This window comes from Triticum urartu, chromosome 4, assembly GCF_003073215.2.
Source record: "Triticum urartu cultivar G1812 chromosome 4, Tu2.1, whole genome shotgun sequence".
Classification (NCBI taxonomy): Eukaryota; Viridiplantae; Streptophyta; class Magnoliopsida; order Poales; family Poaceae; genus Triticum; species Triticum urartu.
Window position 1 is genome coordinate 474,070,620 of NC_053025.1, and position 6,226 is coordinate 474,076,845.

Sequence of the window (6,226 nt, forward strand, 5' to 3'; positions counted from 1 at the left end):
CCACCATTGCTAGCCTCTCTAATACCGCACACTTTTCGCCGGTATCATACACCCACCAAATACCTTCCTCAAAACAGCCACCATACCTAACTATCATGGCATTTCCATAGCCATTCCGAGATATATTGCCATGCAACTTTCCACCGTTCCGTTCATTATGACACGCTCCATCATTGTCATATTGCTAGCATGATCATGTAGTTGACATCGTATTTTTGGCAAAGCCACTGTTCATAATTCTTTCATACATGTCACTCTTGATTCATTGCATATCCCGGTACATCGCCGGAGGCATTCATATAGAGTCATATTTTGTTCTAAGTATTGAGTTGTAATTGTTGAGTTGTAAGAAAAATAAAAAGTGTGATGATCATCATTTTTAGATCATTGTCCCAAGTGAGGAAAGGATGATGGAGACTATGATTCCCCCACAAGTCAGGATGTGACTCCGGACGAAAAATAAAAAAAAATAAAGAGGCCATAAAAAAAGAGAAGACCCAAAAAAATGAGAGAAAAAGAGAGAAGGGACAATGTTACTATCCCTTTACCACGCTTGTGCTGCAAAGTAGCACCATGATCCTCATGATAGAGTCTCTCATTCTGTCACTTTCATATACTAGTGGGAATTTTTCATTATAGAACTTGGCTTGTATTTTCCAATGATGGGCCTCCTCAAAATGCCCTAAGTCTTCGTGAGCAAGCGAGTTGGATGCACACCCACTTAGTTTCTTTAGTTGAGCTTTCATATACTTATAGCTCTAGTGCATCCGTTGCATGGCAATCCCTACTCACTCACATCGATATCTATTGATGGGCATCTCCATAGCTTGTTGATACGCCTAGTTGATGTGAGACTATCTTCCCCTCTTTTTGTCTTCTCCACAACCACCATTCTATTCCACATATAGTGTTATATCCATGGCTCACGCTCATGTATTGCGTGAAGATCGAAAAAGTTTTGAAAATGTCAAAAGTATGAAACAATTGCTTGGCTTGTGATCGGGGTTGTGCATGATTTAAATATTTTGTGTGGTGAATAGAGCATAGCCAGACTATATGATTTTGTAGGGATAGCTTTCTTTGGCCATGTTATTTTGAGAAGACATAATTGCTTTGTTAGTATGCTTGAAGTACTATTATTTTCATGTCAACATAAACTTTTGTCTTGAATCTTTTGAATCTGAATATTCATACCACAATTAAGAAGATTTACATTGAAATTATGCCAAGTAGCACTCCGCATCAAAAATTCTGTTTTTATCATTTACCTACTCGAGGACGAGCAGGAATTAAGCTTGGGGATGCTTGATACGTCTCCAACGTATCTATAATTTTTTATTGCTCCATGCTATATTATCTACTGTTTTGGACATAATTGGGCTTTATTATCCACTTCTATATTATTTTTGGGACTAACCTATTAACCGGAGGCCCAGCCCAGAATTGCTGTTTTTGCCTGTTTTAGGGTTTTGAAGAAAAGGAATATCAAACGGAGTCCAAACGGAATGAAACCTTCGGAAACGTGATTTTCTCACCGAATACAACTCAGGAGACTTGGACCCTACGTCAAGCCAATTAACAGGAGGCCACGAGGTAGGGGGGGGCGCGCCTGCCCCCCCTAGGCGCGCCCTCCACCCTCGTGGCCCCCCTGTTGCTCCACCGACGTACTTCTTCCTCCTATATATATCCACGTACCCCCAAACGATCAGAAACGGAGCCAAAAACCTAATTCCACCGCCGCAACTTCCTGTATCCACGAGATCCCATCTTGGGGCCTGTTCCGGAGCTCCACCGGAGGGGGCATCAATCACGGAGGGCTTCTACATCATCATCCAAGCCCCTCCAATGAAGTGTGAGTAGTTTACTTCAGACCTACGGGTCCATAGTTAGTAGCTAGATGGCTTCTTCTCTCTTTTTGGATCTCAATACAATGTTCTCCCCCTCTCTCGTGGAGATCTATTCGATGTAATCTTCTTTTTGCGGTGTGTTTGTTGATACCGATGAATTGTGGGTTTATGATAAAGTCTATGTATGAATAATATTTGAATCTTCTCTGAATTCTTTTATGTATGATTCGTTATATTTGAAGTCTCTTCGAATTATCAGTTTGGTTTGGCTTACTAGATTGATTTTTCTTGCCATGGGAGAAGTGCTTAGCTTTGGGTTTGATCTTGCGGTGTCCTTTCCCAGTGACAGAAGGGGAAGCAAGGCACGTATTGTATCGTTGCCATCAAGGATAACAAGATGGGGTTTTTATCATATTACATGAAACTATCCCTCTACATCACGTCATCTTGCTTAAGACGTTACTCTGTTTTTAACTTAATACTCTAGATGCATGCTGGATAGTGGTCGATGAGTGGAGTAATAGTAGTAGATGCAGGCAGGAGTCGGTCTACTTGTCTTGGACGTGATGCCTATATACATGATCATACCTAGATATTCTCATAACTATGCTCAATTCTGTCAATTGCTCAACAGTAATTTGTTCACCCACCGTAGAATACTTATGCTCTTGAGAGAAGCCACTAGTGAAACCTATGGCCCCCGGGTCTCTTTCTCATCATATCAATCTCTATCACTTTATTATTGCTTTGCTTTTACTTTGCTTTTACTTTTTACTTTGCATCTCTATACGAAAAATACCAAAAATATTATTTATCATCTCTATCATATCTCACTTTCGTAAGTGACCATGAAGGGATTGACAACCCCTAAGCGCATTGGTTGCGTTGAGCTATTGTTTTTGTGTAGGTACGAGGTACTCGCGCGTAGCCTCCTACTGGATTGATACCTTGGTTCTCAAAAACTGAGGGAAATACTTACGCTACTTTGCTGCATCATCCTCTCCTCTTCGGGGAAATCCAACGCAGTGCTTAAGAGGTAGCAAGAAGAATTTCTGTCGCCGTTGCCAGGGAGTCTGTGCAAAAGTCAACATACCAAGTACCCATCACAATCCCTATCTCCCGCATTACATTATTTGCCATTTGCCTCTCGTTTTCCTCTCCCCCACTTCACCCTTGCCGTTTATTCGCCCTCTCTCTCTCTATCCTCCCTCTCTTTCTCTATTTGCCTTTTTTTGCCCGTTTGCCTTTTGTTTGCTCGTGTGTTGGATTGCTTGTTTGTCGCAATGGATAAAGATAATACTAAATTGTGTGACTTCACCAATACCAACAATAATGATTTCCTTAGCACTTCGATTGCTCCTCTCACCGATGCTGAATCTTGTGAAATTAATACTGCTTTGCTGAATCTTGTCATGAAAGATCCGTGCTCCGGCCTTCCTAGTGAAGATGCCGCTACCCATCTAAATAGCTTCGTTGATTGTGTGACATGCAAAAGAAGAAAGATGTGGATAATTGAATATTGTTAAATTGAAGCTATTTCCTTTTTCGCTTTAGAGATCGTGCTAAAGCTTAGTTTTCGTCTTTGCCTAAAAATAGTATTGATTCATGGAACAAGTGAAAAGATGCCTTTATCTCTAAGTATTTCCTCCCGCTAAGATCATCTCTCTAGAAACGATATTATGAATTTTAAGTGCTTATGCATTTGGCACGTATCTTGCGGTGTCCTTTCCCAGTGACAGAAGGGGCAGCAAGGCACGTATTGTATCATTGCCATCAAGGATAACAAGATGGTCTTTTTTATCATATTGCATGAAACTATCCCTCTACATCATGTCATCTTGCTTAAGGCGTTAATCTGTTTTTAACTTAATACTATAGAGCATGCTGGATAGCGGTCGATGAGTGGAGTAATAGTAGTAGATGCAGGCAGGAGTCGGTCTACTTGTCTCGGATGTGATGCCTATATACATGATCACACCTAGATATTCTCATAACTATGCTCAATTCTGTCAATTCCTCAACAGTAATTTGTTCACCCACCGTAGAATACTTATGCTCTTGAGAGAAGCCACTAGTGAAACCTATGGCCCCTGAGTCTCTTTCTCATCATATCAATCTCCATCACTTTATTATTGCTTTGCTTTTACTTTGCTTTTACTTTTTACTTTGCATCTCTATACCAAAATACCAAAAATATTATTTATCATCTCTATCAGATCTCACTTTCGTAAGTGACCGTGAAGGGATTGACAACCCCTAAGCGCGTTGGTTGCGTTGAACTATTGTTTTTGTGTAGGTACGAGGGACTCGCGCGTAGCCTCCTACTGGATTGATACCTTGGTTCTCAAAAACTGAGGGAAATACTTACGCTACTTTGCTGAATCATCCTCTCCTCTTCAGGGAAATACAACGCAGTGCTCAAGAGGTAGCATACAACATCTAAAAGGGAAATTGGGACGTTGATAAAGAGATGCATCTTAAATTCGCAATATTATGATGATCATCGAATATACTAAAAAATGTACTAAAGCAAAGACAAGTAATATGGATCGAAGAGAGCACAGTGAGTTGCCTCTTAATCGAATCTCTTGTAACTAGATATAAATATACGACGAAAGATATTGTTGCTAAAAGACCATCTCTTGATTAATTCTCTCCTCCACCCCAACATTTATTATTGTGACATTTCTAAGATAGTACATATCATTGCACACCCCCTTAGGTCATCTCCGAGGAGAAATCTCAAATGGGCACCCTCAAATGTCGCGGAAACGTCCGGTTATGTCTCCGGACAGTCGGTCAGACTCTGACCAAATAAGGCTATATCTGAAAACTCTCCTACTTATCTGTCCCTTCCCCTTCATTTCTTTTTGTTCACTAAATCAATTTCTTCCATGTTCAACATTCAATAGCAGTTTGACGACGCATATAACACTTGCAAACAAAAACAAGCGAAACGAAAGCACCAGATGCCCAACAAAAATAGCAATTACTCGAAAGAAAATCACGACCGGACGAGCGTTAGGAACTCGATGAACATGTAGTCCTTGTTGAGGTCGACGGTGATGTACGGTGGAGGGTGGCCGGAGGTGAAGGAGGCAACAGAGTGTTGTCGCGATTGTTGCAAGCCAGGTTCACCGTACTTCTGGACAGCGAAGTAGTATGACGCTTTGTACTAGGCGGGCCATGGTGGCGATTGCCCCATCTAGACCGACAAGGCGGTCCGTTGTGGAGGAGGAGCTCCAGCCTGAATGGATGCCTGCATCTTATTCTTCACCCTTCGCTTTATGCAGCTCTCTTGTCGTTTGGTAGTCTCCGGATTCACCGGTGCGGCGCGCGTGGCGGACGTGCTCCGGGTTTGAAGGGGCGATGAACCTCGTGATGGGCTTTGGTGGATCCATCGTGGCGGTGACGAAACAGACAGGATGACGATGTTCGGAACGGAGAAGATGGGGTTTTGGCGAGAAAATAGTAGGATCCGACGCCAAGAGTTATGTTCATCGCACGCCATGATATACTAATAGCTGGCTCAACCAACGTGCACCAGCGGCATCTACTTGAGCCAGCACGAGGTATATGCACTGCTCTAGCTAACCTCAGATATTATTTGTCTCTATCCTCCTAACTGTCAGTGATTAGCAGCACCAGCTCAAAGAGGGCAAAATTTTCACCATTAGCGGTAACGTAGCTTTGAGTCACGTGCACAAGTGGTAGGTACATGCAATGGATGTTGTGGTGTCGTGTTCTCTCCTATGGTAGTTGGGACATGTACAACATCTAAAAGGAAAATTAGGACGTTGATAAAGAGACGCATCTTAAATTCACAATATTATGATGATAACAATAAAAAAGTATAGTCCCATCGAGTATACTAAAAAATGTACTAAAGCAAAGACAAGTAATATGGATCGAAGAGAGCACAGTGAGTTGCCTTTTAATCGAATCTCTTGTAACTAGATATAAATATATGGCGAAAGATATTGTTGCTAAAAGACCATCTCTTGATTAATTCTCTCCTCCACCTCAACATTTATTATTGTGACGTTTCTAAGATAATACATATCATTGTGCACCCCCTTAGGTCATCTCTGAGGAGAAATCTCAAATGGGTACCCTCAAATGTCGCGGAAACGTCCGGTCATGTCTCCGGACAGTCGTTCAGACACAGGGCCGGTCCTGAGATTTTGGGGTCCCGGGCGAAACTAAAACCTAGGGGCCCTCAACATAAACATCAAAATTACGGTCGATGGAGAAATATACAACAGAGCGTGATGCAAAGGCATATGTTTGAACTACATCTATAGGAGTATATTATTTTAGGTACCAAAAGGGACAGAAAACTCCAAGAATGGTATTAAAACAATTTGCATCCTAAATGC